General features: G+C 38.6%; 1 protein-coding gene across 1 annotated transcript in view; it reads left to right on the top strand.

The window, feature by feature from the left end:
- Positions 1-2,474: 2,474 nt before the first annotated feature.
- Positions 2,475-13,149, top strand: part of LOC132151973 (uncharacterized) — an 86,281-nt gene continuing 75,606 nt past the window's right edge. The window contains exon 1 of the mRNA XM_059560558.1: positions 2,475-2,559. The gene's annotated coding sequence lies outside the window, so the exon portion shown is untranslated. The remainder of the gene's footprint in view (positions 2,560-13,149) is intronic.

The following is a 13,149-nucleotide window of genomic DNA, read 5'->3' as shown; positions in this document are numbered from 1 at the left end:
CGGTGACTAGCCCTGACTCTGGAAGGTCAACGGTGACTAGCCCTGACTCTGGAAGGTCAACGGTAACTAGCCCTGACTCTGGAAGGTCAACGGTGACTAGCCCTGACTCTGGAAGGTCAACGGTGACTAGCCCTGACTCTGGAAGGTCAACGGTGACTAGCCCTGACTCTGGAAGGTCAACGGTGACTAGCCCTGACTCTGGAAGGTCAACGGTGACTAGCCCTGACTCTGGAAGGTCACGGTGACTAGCCCTAACTCTGGAGGGTCACTGAGCACCTGACTCGACTCTGGAGGGTCCACGAGCACCTGACTCGACTCTGGAAGGTCAACGGGAACCTGACTCGACTCTGGAAGGTCAACGGGAACCTGACTCAACTCTGGAGGGGCAACGGGAACTTGACTCGACACTGGAGGGTCAACGGGAACCTGACTCGACTCTGGAGGGTCAACGGGAACCTGACTCAACTCTGGAAGGTCCACGAGCACCTCACTCGATTCTGAAGGGTCAACTGTGGCTGTCATTCTGTGCAGAGGCGCTGGACAAGCAGCCATCTTGTGCCATAGCTCTGGACTGGCGGCCATCTTGGGCCGTGGCGCTGGACCGATGGCCATCTTGGGCCGTGGCGCTGGACCGGTGGCCATTTTGGGGAGTGGCGCTGGGCCGGCGGCCATCTTGGGCAGTGGCGCTGGGCTAGCGGCCATCTTGTGCTGTGGCACTGAGCTGGCGGCCATCTCTGCCGTTGTGATGCTGGACTGGCGGCCATTTTGCATCGTGGCACTGGGCTGGCGACCACCTTGTGCTGTGGTGCTGGGTTGGCATCCATCTTGCCTCGTGGTGCTGGGCTGGCAGCCATCTTGTGCGGTGGCGCTGGACTTGCGACCATCCTGGGCAGCGGCGCTGGGCTGGCGGCCATCCTGGGCAGCGGCGCTGGGCCGGCGGCCATTCTGCGCAGCGGCGCTGGGCTGGCGGCCATCTTGTGCAGCGGCACTGGGCTGGTGGCCATCTTGTGTAGCAGCGCTGGCTCAGCAGACATGCGGCTCCTCTCCCCTCTCCGTCCGCAATGGTGAGACGGTGGCTCCGATCCGTCCCTCGCGAACCCAGGGTCGAAGGGGGGCCATGGTGGAGAGCAATGCCGAACCTCCTCTCGACCACTCACTCCTCTGCGACCTCCCCTGGTCCCACGAAACACGACCAGACGGGTTCCCTCAAAACACTTCTTTCTCTCCCGCTCGGTGACTGGGGAGGAAACATCAAAAAACATACTGCTGGATCTTAGTGGATGGAGTCCTTCTGTGACGATCGTGACCCAGAGAAACACAGGGAGAGAGAGTTCCAATTGCAGGTAGTTTTTATTGGGGTAATCCAAAATCGTAATCCAAACATGCCAGGGTCAAAACCAGAATACAGTCCAAATAAACAAACAGGAATGGAAACAGGAACAGGAACTCGGAATGCAAGGAACTCGGAAGACGAGAAGACTGGGTACGGAAGGAAACAGAAGGAAACATAAGGAAAGGACTCCATGCAGAAAACAGGAAAAGACTGGTTAATATGGGGAGGCTAATGACTCATAAGTGAAGGCACCTGGTGGAATTAACAGGAGTGCAATTACTGTGATGAAGGGACAAGGCTAGTGGGAATTGTAGTGCCTACTGTGAGGTGCCTAAGGGGAAGTGAGCCCACTAGTGGACACCCAGGGAAACAGAGACCAGACAGCGTGACAGCATGTTATTGGTCAAACTACTTTGGATGTTTTAGGCAATATATAAATCCTGGCAAGGATGCGTCCTGGGAAAATGGCTCATATGGTCACCCCATTACTGCATGATTGCCCGACTGGAAATAATTCAAATTATGACAATGTTTCTTTTATCCTAAAACACAACAGAATTTGATTGCACACTGTTTTGTTTTTGGGTAATTGAATTGCGTTTGGTGATAATACCTTGGTTTTGTCAAATTGTTTTGGGTTGGGTTGCTGTTGTGCTGCGTTGTGTCGATCACGGCTACCATAAATTAGATATTTTTAAAAGAAAATATTCCCTACTTTTTCATGATAAAATCATGATTTGCCATAATGCTACGGCAGTTATTGTTGCCACACTAAGCTAAACAGCATATTCTGAAATTCTACTAAAACAGCTTGGATAACATAATAAGCAAGGACAAGCCCCAGGTACAAAAATCATGAACAATGAAATAAGGAGCAGTTTGGTTAAGAGGGGTTAATTGTACTTACAAAGCCTGTTAGTCCGACGGAATATCACATCATCACACAATATCAATATATCACAAACTGCTTTAAAGTGTTGTGTTAACCTTTAAACTCCTAGGTCAGCCTTTTATTCTCACACTGACCTCCTGCTTGTTATGTTAAAAGGTGTAAAGAAAAGGAATGTACAGGAAGCTCACTCAGGAAACAGGAAAGGTGTTTGCACACTCCTTCACAATGCAGCTTTTAGTAGCTTGAAGAAAGTTGTTGAGGAGGTTTATGCTCAGAAGTACTGTCACAGTAATACAGAAAAAAAGCTGGAGCTGCATTATTATCTTTTAAAAAGGTATGTGCATTTTTAAAGATACCTTTCTGGATTTTCTTTAGATTTTTAGCAAATGAACATATTTTGTTACCTCAGACAAGTTACAGGAACAATAGGTACTGTGATCTTTCACATGTATTATTTATTGACATTTATAGTGTTTGGTTACCCACTGGGTGTGTCACTTGGAACTACTAGGTGAAAAACATAACATTACAAAATGGAACTTGTCTTCAAGACTATTGCTATCTTACTTTTCTTGAATGTACATTTATTTAAATTATATTTTTTAAGTGGTCTAATCAATAATAATAATAATAATTATTATTATTATTATTATTATTAACATAATTTTTATGGTACATAACAGAAATATGATGATATTAAAATATGTCTCTATAGTAAGTAATCTAAACATTGACTAACAAAAGGTTTTTAGTTTTATATTTAAGTAATATTTTGGCTTGTATTTAAGGAAAATATATTTATTGAGTACAGATTTACTCAATCATATTATTTATGATTACATGATAACATTTTATTTACATCCTAAAATGTATATTCTTGCTTTTATAATAATGTAATTTTCTATGTGCAGTCTATTAGATTGTAAGTAAGTGCTCAAAAATAATTTTTAATGTTGAAATCATTTGCAGTTCCCTACATGCTTTGCATGGGACTTAACAGGGATTTTTTTTCTTTTCTTTTTTTTCTTTTTTTTGTTAACAACTGTTTATTGAAATGTTCTTCTGGAAACAATAGTATAAAACAAAAAGTAAGCCCTTCCTCCTTTGACAAAGTGACAAAGTTATGTGACATACAGCCAAGTATGCTGACCATACTCAGAATGAGGTCCGACGCTAAAGTGCCCTTGTGATCTGGTCTGCCCTCGGTCCGTGATTTCAGAAGAGGGTACGAGTGTGCAATATGAAGATTTTTGATCGTGTATAATAAAAATGTCTCCACGATCTGCTTTTTAATAAATAACCTTGTATTGTGCTACTGTGCATATTCTATCGCGCTAGGGAGGGGCTAGCAGGTGCTTCAGCACCCCCATAGCATCCCCCCATAAAAAAAAAATAGTTGCCTGTTTTGGTTATATTTAATTGCAGGACTCCAAAATGCAACTGTTTTTTTCTGCCTATGTGACTACATTTTGTGAGCGGTTGCCCTGGCGTGACTACCGCGTTGTTCAACAGTAGACAGTATGAAAATAGGTGTTCAACTCATAAGCGCTGCCATTTCTTTTGCATATGTGTAACAACAATCGGCAACTCGTTTGAACTCTGCAGCGCTTCGAGTGTAGAGCCTGGTTTCACTGCATCAGCACGAGCGCAGGCAGCAAAAAAGCCTAGTGAACCAAACTGAGAGACCATTTTGATGGCTCAGTAAACTGGTGTTTTGAGTTGATTAGCTGATTGTCATGTCACCATATTCTAATTTGTTTAGATAGTGAATTGGTAAATTTTTGTTAAATGTGAGCCAAAATCATCACAATTAAAAGAATCAAAGACTTAAACTACGTCAGTCTGTGTGCATTGAATTGATTTAATACACAAGTTTAACAATTTGAGTTGAATCACTGAAATAAAGGAACTTTTCCACGACATTCTAATTTATTGAGATGCATCCTGTAATACAGCATGTGGTGTAGTCTATGCCATGCCTCATCTTATTAGTTTTTGTTAATAAACATTTTGTAAGCTAGATTGTCATTGTATCTTGTTTTAATGTTGTTGTGCTTTTTTAATGAAAACATAACAATTAATCCATCTTTTGTTTTAGTCTTAATAAGTTAAAGGTGTATAGTTGTAGGCTAATTATCTTTTATTTTAAAACGTGACAAGATCGCAAAATCGAAAGTGAAAACATCCGATATAACAGAGCCAAAATTCAAATCACAAATAATACTACTGATGAAAAAGAACAGGTTGAATGTTAACCACTTTCGTTTCCATATAGGCCTAACTACAGTATAAACTATGATAAAAGTTCATCAGCATGCAATGATTAATCCCATGTTTTAACAAAAAACAAAAAAACTAAAAACAACAACAACAAAAAAACAGTGCTCCAGAGAACAACTGAGAAAGTTTGTCACATAAGAGTGACCAGTGGGAATAATAAGTCTGGAGTCCTGAATTGCCCAGCTCCCCCTGTCAATTATGTAGCACCCCCTCATTCAAAATTCTCTGGTGCCGCCCCTGGCTGAAGTTCTGGCGCCGCGGAATTAATATAATGCGATATACATTAACATCAGTGTTAACTCAGCGATAGAGTTACTCTCACGGTACACTGCACTTATTCACAAAAGTATATATATATTTTTTCTTTAAAGCCTTACTGGTTATTTAAATGTTTCATTCATGTGCTGTTCTGACGTGCATTTTTTCTGAGCGCACTAAAATCGCGTGCACGGTAAAGCCCTTCAAACTGTGCCTGATTACTGAACTAAGTTATGTTTTTTATTAATACTGTCAAAACACACAAGGTTTATGTATAGCCTCAGTTGGTTATGTCTAAAATGAAAGTAAACAACTGAAAGAAACCAATGCATGTCTGTATATTAGATGCATGCAGGTCTTAAAGGGACAGTAGGCTACATGCTGCTGACTGTAATTAAAGGGATATTTCACCCTAAAGTTTCATTACTGTCATTGTTTATTCACTTACAGGTTTTCCCAAACCTATATTAATTTCTTTATTGTGCTGCACACAAAGGAAGATATTTTGAAGAATCTGGATAACTAAACAGTTGCTGGTCCACACTGACTTTGATAGTAGGGGAAAAAAATACTATGGAAGTCACTGTGAACCAGCAACTGTTTTGCTTTTCCACCTTCTTTCCAAATAGAGTTTATGTTTAGCAGAGGAAGGAAACTTTAAAACAGTTGCTTTAATAGGAATCAATGTATATAGTTGTGATGAGTGGGGCGGGGGCCAAGAGCAGTGGGAACGGGTCAAGGCCAGTGGAGTTGTTGGAAATTCGGCCCCGCCCCACTCGTCACAGTAGTGTTTTATTTTTATTTATTCATTCAATTTTTTTGAATGCTCCTGCTAAATACTATTGTACCTGAAAATAAAACACTGCTTATTTTTATTTGTATATTTATGTGTATTTGTTCTATGTTTTATTTTATTTTTTATAACAAAGATAAAATAAGGACAAAGATTTTTTTATTTTTTTTTTATTTTATCTTCGCCCACTTTGGCATAAATATCCACCATACTTTTTCATATTTTGTTACCTTAAAGTAACAAGCTTTTTCTTTATAATAGGGAAATTAGTTTGGCTGCAATGCTCAAACAGCTTGCAAAATAGAAAAACCCAACATAACAAAGAATCGTGATAAAATCATGACATTTCTAACACACATCTCACATCTCACAAATCTACATGGCTGGTGCTGAGCCAGAGACACTCGCGTTGCTCATTATAACCAATCAAACATGATTCTGTTGAGCTTATGAATGCAATAACCAATCAGAGGCATTCAGATGAGTCATTGCTGAAACACTGGAGTTTTGAACTCTGGCTAGACTGAAGTTAATAATAATGTTCTATGATCATTTGAATTTTCTTTGCTCTCTTTCTTTTAAAATGAAAGTGTTATAATTAGTACTTATCAATGTTTTTTTTATTAAATTCATGTTAAAGGCCATAGGCCAGATTCAAGTCATTAATGGCATCTCCCTTTCTTTATTTTTCTTTATAAAGCTACATGCTCTCTTTTGTTCTGTATGCATGCATGACTTTCTCATTTCACTCATGAGAGTGTAATGAGTTTGAGTTGTGTCCGCTGTAGCATTCTTTCATCTTTTTTCTTGTTATAGTTCCTATGAACAAAGACTTAGTTTGTTGTTTTTTGGCTGTCAACAACCCAGCTCAAAACTGATGCTTTTGGTTCATTAATGTGGCACACCTTAAAGTTAAAGTGGTGTCCGCAGCAAACTTGGAAGAGTGTATTTTGGTTATTGGAGAAGTTGTTAGACATAAAATTGTTTCATATTGTTTATTGTAAAATTGTATCATATGTTTTGGAAATGTTCAGTAATCAGTCATTTTTGGACTCAAGTTTGTCCGCGGAATTGATTAACTGTAAGATCACTTCAGATCCTTGCCTGTGCTTTCTTAATGATGACTCTTCTTTGAACCTTGGCACAATGGACAAAATGACTCTTTTTCATGTTTCACTACTGCAAAGAAAACAGCAATCACACATGGTGGGACGCTAAGGCAGACTTCTCAAGACTGTGTTTATTGAATATGCAACATATAGTTAATATGGAATGCTCTTTAGCTAGATTCAATAAAGCTAAACAAAGAACAGTACAGGCCTGGCAAAGAGTTGTAGAATTGATGTGTGACCTGTTTATTAGGTAGTAAGATGTATCCCCTTAGAATCATAAGTACTCGTATCTAGGGTATTACTATGTCATGTAAAGTATTAATCTTAGATGTAAGTAGTGCTGACAGAATATGTTTCTTATATGTATCTCTGTTTTGTTAGGTTCTGGTTTATTTTTATTTGTGTATGTGTGTGTGTGTGTGTGTGTTCTTTTGAAAATCTAAAAAAAAAAAAAAAATTTAAGTACAAATGTGTAACAGGACTAACAGCACTTTTTTGGTAATGAAATTGTCACATTTTGCATTAGATTTATCATGTAATTACTCTGATGTTACACAGCAGCTGGCTGTAAGTTATGCTTTACATATAAATTGTGGTTGGTGTCCAGAATGTTACGCTTTATATTGTGGACAGTTCCTGAGGAGTTACCGTGTAAATTCACCAGAATTACAGTGGTGCACCAACCCAACTCGATATCCTATAAGATACAAGCTCATTAATCCAGTGTTTTTGGTCTGGGGGATTCTCAGATTTTCAGTTTTTGAGGGAAAAAAAAAAAAAAAAATATATATATATATATATATATATATATTTTTTTTTTTTTTTTTTTTTTTTTTTTGCTGCAGTGCTTGCAAGCAAAATAAAATGACCTTTGTGATAATCAGTGGCGGAGACAGGACTTTTTATAGGGGTGGCCAGTATCCAGTCTGGGATGGCACAGAAATCTTCATTATTTCAATATAAAAATGAATTTGACTATAATGTACTGGGCTGCTTTATTTATTACTGAGATATTTGTGAATAAGATCAAGTAATACTGAGTGAATATGAAAATGTTTGTATTATTCCTCACCTACAAGTATTTTAATAAAGGGGCTCACTATAGCTTTATTGCTCATTTAGCTTCTCAAAACTCCCAAATGCTTGCTCTCCAATATTGCATTCTCATGGATGAGATATGAAAAAGTCCAAAAGTCAACAGTAGAAATAAATGGGTATAAATGAGTTTTTTTTGTGTGCATTTAAATTTTCATTTTTGAATATTTTCTAATATAAGTGCACTGTGCTCACATTTATTTGTGCATTAAACTACAAATAAAAAATACATATCAGCGTGTGCATTATATTGTGATCTCGTATTGCCACATATATTTTAGTATGCATTAGTAACTTTTTTGTAATTTCATGATTTAGCTGACGACAGAACTAGGTATGTATGCTCACTGTTGAAGAGTGTGCGCCATGAACATAGTAAAACGGCTGATGGGACAGGAAAGTGTGTTTTACTGAAATATATTCTAACAAAATCTCATCAGTTCACAGTTGTTCTACTGAAGCTCATTTGGCTGCTGTAGCTTTTACACGCTCATTTGACTCGTGCCTGATTGCTAAGGTGAAGCTGAAGTGTATAGAGAGAGCTGATGTAGTCATAGAGAGATTTCTTGTTAAGAAAAAAAAATATTAAAAACTACAGTTTTGAGTGTGGTGGCCCCTGGTGATAGGTCATATGAAGTGAGCTAATATCACCTAATATCCACATTTTAGGATCAGGATCAATATGATTATTTGATATTTCATAAATTGTTGCAATAACACGCTTCCAAAATGTTTCCAAGACTAGACAACTCCAGAGAATATGAAGAAGAGTCTCAGTAGATATTTAATTATCTTTGACACATAGGAGAAATCTCACCACTAAGTGAATTATAGGGGGTGTAATATGTTCTGTGTAAGATGTTAAATTTAATTTACCTGTGTTTGGTGGATACCAATACAGTTTGTGACCTTCCTAGAAGAGAACAAAAATCACTATCAACATAAGAATACTCAAAATCTTTGGTATGCTGGGAGATTTTTAATAAGAATGTTGCATATGGAAGATGTTAAGCCTTTTGTAGAGGTATGTCTGATATGTCGGTCTTCAAATAGGTTTTTTTTTCATCTATGTAAGTGGAATGATGCCAATGGTTGATTTTGAATCCAGTGTCTTATTTGCAATTAGTTAAAAAGGTTATGCTTAGGCAAGCCAAATAAAGTGACATGACATGTGGCCAAGTATGGTGACTCATACACAGAATTAGTGCTCTGCATATATCCCATCGAAAATGCACACACACTGTCAGAGACCAGGGACCAATCAAGCCCGGTCCCAGCGATCACACTTCCCTGAGTATTAATCACCCTCACCTGTTCACCATCAGCAACATCATCAAAGCACTATAAAGCACTCACCCCAGCCCCAGTTCAATGTCAAGCCTCCAACAGGAACAGACCTCATGCTACAGTCCCCTGCTTGTCCCATGTCCCATGGATTCCAAGACGTAACGTATACCTACTTTTGAAACACTAACCTTTGTGTCATTTTTCTGCTGCTACGAAGGAGAGAATTTGAAACGACCGAAAAAAAGAGTCCACCGAGCCTGCCTGGAGTTAAGTTGTTTGGCGGACCTGATGTATTCCAAGTTCTTATGATCGGTCCAGACGATAAAAGGTACCACCGACCCTTCTAACCAGTGGCACCATTCCTCCAATGCTAATTTGACTGCCAACAACTCCCTGTTACCAATATCGTAATTACGTTCGGCAGTCAATAATCCATGAGAAAAAATGCGCAAGGATGCATCTTATCGTCCGCGACTGCTCCTACCCCCACCTCTGATGCATCGACCTCCACCACGAACTGACGTGACGGATCAGGGGCTATAAGGATGGGAGCTGAAACAAAGTGACTCTTAAAGGTAGGAAAATGCAGCCTCAGCTGCATTTGACCACCTAAATGTCGTTCTGGTGGAGGTCAAGGCAGTCAGATAAGTGGCTAGTTGGCTGAAATTGCAGAAATCCCAGAAATCTCTGCAGGGCCTTACGAGAGTCTGGGATTGGCCAATCTACCACAGCCTTAACCTTGTCAGGGTCCATGCGCACCTCCTCAGATGAAACGATATACCCCAAGAATGGAACAGACTGTGCAAGAAACACGCATTTCTCCGCCTTGACAAAAAGCCCATTCCCGAGCACACTCTGGAGCACTCGTCTGACATGTTGAACAGCAGTGAGATCCTGTTGCCCATTGCAGTCTTACCGAGAGAAGAGTGGCTGACGAGGATTTATTCATAGCTATCCCACCCGACAGTAACCCCTTAACTACTGTCGGGTTAGATCTTATTCGGGACAGTCTCTGAGATAATGTCCGTGGAATCTGTGTCATTGGAACCAATGTGCTCAGTAATTAAAGTGGCAGAGGCAGCATTTCTGTCATTTGGTTTGTGAAATCCTTTTTGGGTAACGCAGAATTGTCAGAAAACCGGCAGAGTGCTGCTAACAGCACTTGGTCACTGGTCGCACCAGAACGGTTTTCAGAACGGAAACTTATAAATTGCTCACGGTTGTGGTTCTTTTCAAAGAATGAGTTCCTTGGCCAGGATTTTTCTGCTCTTGTTCCATGTGAGTTCCCTTGCTTTATTTGCCCAGGATGAATCGACTGATGTGTGAATAATTCCCGAACTGTCTCAACTCTTCCTTTATCTGCAATGGTGGAGTTGGAGTGGTGAGCCACCTACTAAAAAAACCCTCTGAAACTCTTGCGTTAATTCTTCCTGCTTTGAAAAGAAACTGAATTTGCTCATCTTTAACTGGTAGGAATGAATTTGCACAACAGTTTATTTCGTCCTGATATGGGATAAAGCCTTAAGACTGAGATTAGCATTAGGGCTGTCGCGGTTAAGAAAATTTCCCCTGCGGTTATTATGGGTGGCTCAATATGCAGTATTACCGCCGTTTTTTTTTTTTTTTTAACATACCTAATTGATCCTGATTTTGCTGCATACAAAGCGCTATCGTTGAGTTATGTAGCATATATTGTTGCTGTATTAACTGACAGAGAGACACGTTTTAAAACATTTTTGTTTATTGTTAAATACCAAACAGCAACAAGAACATGCGTTTTCCAATACATTTTTTTAAAAGAAATCAAAGAGTTCTAACATGTATTACACATGTATTTGCGTACGACTTTGGACAGCAGCGGAAATCTAGACTGATTATCGCACCACCACTGGCCCACCAGGACAGTGGATTCGTGTTGGAATCGATGCACTCCTGAAGCAGAAAGCGTGTGAGCTTGTTATCTGCTCATGCTCTCTTGGGTGTGGGCACTGACGCGGAGGTTGTCCGTGACTTCAGCAGGCATGCCTGTTACTTTCACGGCTGTATTTTACAGATTTCGCAAAGGCTTCAGCTACTCCTAACTGTCGGCTGGTCTCAGCTGTTCTTTTTGATGTTGCCCCGCGACCTGATGCTTGAAGGGGCAGCTGCGCTGGATGACAGGGGACACTCTAAAATGCTTACCGCGAAAAATGCTTAACATGGCTTAATGTACTAAGACAGTGATATTAACAGACCAAACTCACTAAAAATCATACTAATAAAGTATACGATCTATAAAAAAATCAGATGAGCCCTGAATATGAATGCAACTCGTTTAATAACACGTTAAGCCTTTTCCTCCCATAGAAAACCGTTATAAGAAAATGCTTAATGTGGCTTAATGTACTAAGACAGTGATTTTTTAAAAACCAAATTCACTAAACATTATACTAATAAAGTATACTATGTACAAAAAAAAACGATGATCCCTGATTATGAATGCAAGTCGTTTAATAACACGTTAAGCCTTATGATGGTTTTCTATGGGAGGAAAAAGCTTAACGTGCTATTAAACACGTTGAATTCATATTCATGGATCATCTGATTTTTTGTAGATAGTATACTTTATTAATATGATGTTTAGTGAGTTTGGTCTGTTAATATCACTGTATTAGTACATTAAACCACGTTAAGCGTTTTTCAGTTAAGCGTTTTAGAATGTCCCGATGACCTCAAATTAGATGTATTACCGCGTCACAGGAACCTTTACATCTAAATTTGCTGGCTCGCCCTTTTCATTGGGTTGAAAGCCGAAATGTTCCCAAACTGGCAGCGTGACATTAGTAGACGGTGGGCCGAGGGGAGATTTCGTGTTTTCAAACGATCTTTGGTGAGGTATAAGCCAGTTTTTTATACATAACCGCTACGCTTTTCGACAAAGCAAATAAAAAAATGTTGCCACTCACACACTTTGTCCATTACTATAATATCGATAACTTTCTCCAGGTTATTTTCCCGGTGAAAAGAGCAAGCAGCTACGTGCGGGGTCTGACCTGCATGACGTGTTTGTTGCCTTCATCCAATAGCGTGCGTGGAAAGTGTCGGTGCTGGTGACGTGTTTGTGAACACACTGACGCGCTTCACGCCCAGGATTTAAGATTGTACTATTTAAGATAAGAACTATTTTACCTAATTTTGATACATATTCAGTTTGACACAAAATGAGAATGTAGAGGTTACTTTATCCATTTGTACAGTTTTTATTTATGTAACCACCTTTTGTCAGACGATGTACTGCTCATTAAGCCTGCATTTATTTGCTTAAAAATACAGAAAAAATGTAAAATTGTGATATATTATTACAATTTAAAATAATTGATTTTCAATTTATTATACCTTTAAATTATCATTAATTTCTGTGATGCAAAGCTGAATTTTTAGGATCATTATCACATGATCCTTTAGAAATCATTCTAATATGATGATTCATTATCAAAGTTGGAAACAGTTCTGCTGCTTAATTTTTTTTCATAACATGTGATACTTTAATACTTTGATGAATAAAAAGTAAAAAAAAAAAGCTATGTTTTTAAAATAGAAATATTTTGTAACAATATATACTAATATATAATATACACTAGTAACTTGGGGTCGGTAATTTCTTTTTCTTTCTTTTTTAAATAAAATCAATCCTTTTATTCAGCAAGGATGTGTTAACTTGATAAAAAGTGATAGTAAAGAAGATTTATATTTTTTTATTTTGAATAAATGCAGTTTTTAACATTTTATTCATCAAATATATTAGACAGCAGAACAACACTCATAATAAATCAGAATATTAGAATTATTTCTAAAAGATCATGTGATAGACTGATGTAACATGTGACACTGAAGACTGGAGTAATGATGCTGAAAATTCAGCTTTGCATCACAGGAATAAATAATTTTAAGGATATTCAAATAGAAAACTATTATTTTAAGTTGTTATAATATTTCACAATATTACTGTTTTTTTTCTGTATTTTTGATCAAATAAATGCAGGCTTGATGAGCAGAAGATACTTCTTTCAAAAACATTAAAAATAGTAATGTTTACACACTTTTTACCTGTACTGTACAG

Source organism: Carassius carassius, chromosome 10 (assembly GCF_963082965.1).
Source record: "Carassius carassius chromosome 10, fCarCar2.1, whole genome shotgun sequence".
NCBI lineage: Eukaryota > Metazoa > Chordata > Actinopteri > Cypriniformes > Cyprinidae > Carassius > Carassius carassius.
This window is presented reverse-complemented; position numbering and strand designations above follow the sequence as displayed.